The sequence below is a fragment of the Natator depressus genome, chromosome 20 (genome assembly GCF_965152275.1).
Source record: "Natator depressus isolate rNatDep1 chromosome 20, rNatDep2.hap1, whole genome shotgun sequence".
NCBI classification, from domain to species: domain Eukaryota; kingdom Metazoa; phylum Chordata; order Testudines; family Cheloniidae; genus Natator; species Natator depressus.
This window is the reverse complement of record NC_134253.1, coordinates 23,724,036-23,726,274: the sequence shown is the minus strand read 5'-3', so window position 1 is coordinate 23,726,274 and position 2,239 is coordinate 23,724,036.

Below are 2,239 nucleotides of genomic sequence, written 5' to 3'. Positions count from 1 at the left end.
TCTGTGCAGCGCCTGGCACAATGGGGCCCTGATCTCGGTCAGGGTCTGTGCAGCACCCGGCACAAGGGGGCCCTGATCTCAGTCAAGGTCTGTGCAGCGTCTGGCACAAGGGGGCCCTGATCTTGCTCGGGGTCTGTGCAGCGCCCGGCACAATGGGGGCCCTGATCTCAGTCAAGGTCTGTGCAGCGCCTGGCACAATGGAGCCCTGATCTCGGTCAGGGTCTGTGCAGCACCCGGCACAAGGGGGCCCTGATCTCGCTCAGGGTCTGTGCAGCGCCCAGCACAATGGGGCCCTGATCTCGGTCGAAGACTATGCATTGTCCAGCCTCCTGCAAGCTGGGGGGGGCTTCATCTCAACAGAACACACTTCCCCACGTACCAGCCTGCCCCTCACATCCCCGGCTTTGTGCAAACGGTGCCGTCACTAAGCAAAGCTTGAGGGTCAGCTAATAATTTACGGTGAATCGACCTCTCCACCTTCCTAGCTGGGGGGGGAACCCATTGGGCCAAGCGCTTGTTGGTATAATTTCCTGGGGAATGAACCTGGCCGCGGCGGTAATACGAATTCAGTCGCGTTCTTGGGAGCTGTGCTCCCCCTCGGTTGGCCACGGGGCGCCGTGAAGGGGGAGGAAGGGGCATGAAATATTTACAAGCCAGCGTGGTGCATAATTGGCATCATTCTGCACCTGGCACCCAGCCGTCAACGGCGCCGCAGCGAGCCCTCCGGACAAATCGCTCGGCCAGGGCCGCTCGGCCAACGCCAGGGTGAGGTTCGCCGCGGCCCGGGGTCAGCCGACGCGCGGGGCCAGATCGCTGTAGTGGAGCGAGGCTGCTTTACACCGAGCGGGGATCTGGCCCGTGGTGACGCTGCCTCGGCAGGGAGACTTCATTTCCGGAGCTGGCTGGCGCTTGGCGCCCTGTCAGCAGCCGACGCAGGGGGTGCTTGCGGGGCCTGGCTCCTGCTGTCGATCAGCTTGTCAAATGCAGCTGTGGTGCGGCAGCCCAGATGTGACCCGCTCATTGCACAGCTGGTGGCAGAAGCACGTTGCACATTGAAAGCCTGGGGCAGGAAAGGAAATCTGGACGAAGGTTATTATTTAGATTGCCATAGCATCTAAAGGCCGTGGCCAAGAGCAGGCCCCCACCACCCCGGGCCGGGCACTGCACAGACCCTGCCCAAGAGCAGGGCCCCCCCATTATGTGGGGTGCTGCACAGACATGGACCAAGATCAGGGCCCCTGTCATGCCAGGTGTTGCCCAGACCCCAACCAAGCTCAGGGCCTCCCCCCCATTGTGCTGGGTGCTGCCCAGACTCTGAGCAAGATCAGGGCCCCCATTGTGCCAGGCACTGCCCAGACCCCAACTGAGATCAGGGCCCCCAGTTGTCCCGGGTGCTGCACAGACCCCGACCGAGAGTGGAAGGGGAAGCAGGCACAGAGTGGGACAGGGGCTTGCGCAGGGTGACCTGCAAGTTGAGTGGCTGAACCAGCACCTAGACCCTTGCTCCCCAATGACTAACCACTAGCCCACAGCGTGACGGACAGAGCCTTGTGCTGGGATTACCCCACCATGTTATTAATCAATCCCCCGCTTTATGCCACGCACAGACCCTGAGCCAGCCCACCAGTTCGCCCACAGCGACCCACACCGCTGGGAAGGCCTATTTCGGGCGCAGGCCCCCAGACCCTTCCCTTGCTGTCTTTCCCAGGGGGTGTTAAACGTCCAGCTCTGAGCACAGCCGAGAGAGCTGAGTCCTTAAAAAACTCCCAGTGGCCCCCAAAGCTAGTGAGGAGAGCAAAGGACCTGTCTTTGCTACGTCCCCAATTGATTCCCGCTGCCCGTCACAACAGCAAAACAGAGGGGGGGAGAGGATCAGCGCCTGCCCTTAACCGGGCGGCGTGCTCCCTTTTAGGGCCAGGGGTTGGGGCGGCTACCACCAGGGCCGTCCTTAGGCATATGCAGAATACGCAGCTGTGAAGGGCACCACGAATTTTGGGGCACCAAATTTCCCCAAATTTCATGGTGCCCTAAGCAGCTGCACACTTCATATGCGGTAGCGCCAGCAGCCAGCCCCATCCCCCCGCTGGCCCCCCTGTGCGTTCCTGCGGGGGGGGGGGTGCGGGGCCTGGGACAACTCTGTCCACCCCTGCCTTGCCTCTTCCCAGCCCCATTTCCCACCCCTTCTCCCAAGCCCCCGCCCCCGAGCGACACGGCTGGGGCCAGGTCATTCCCTTGCCTG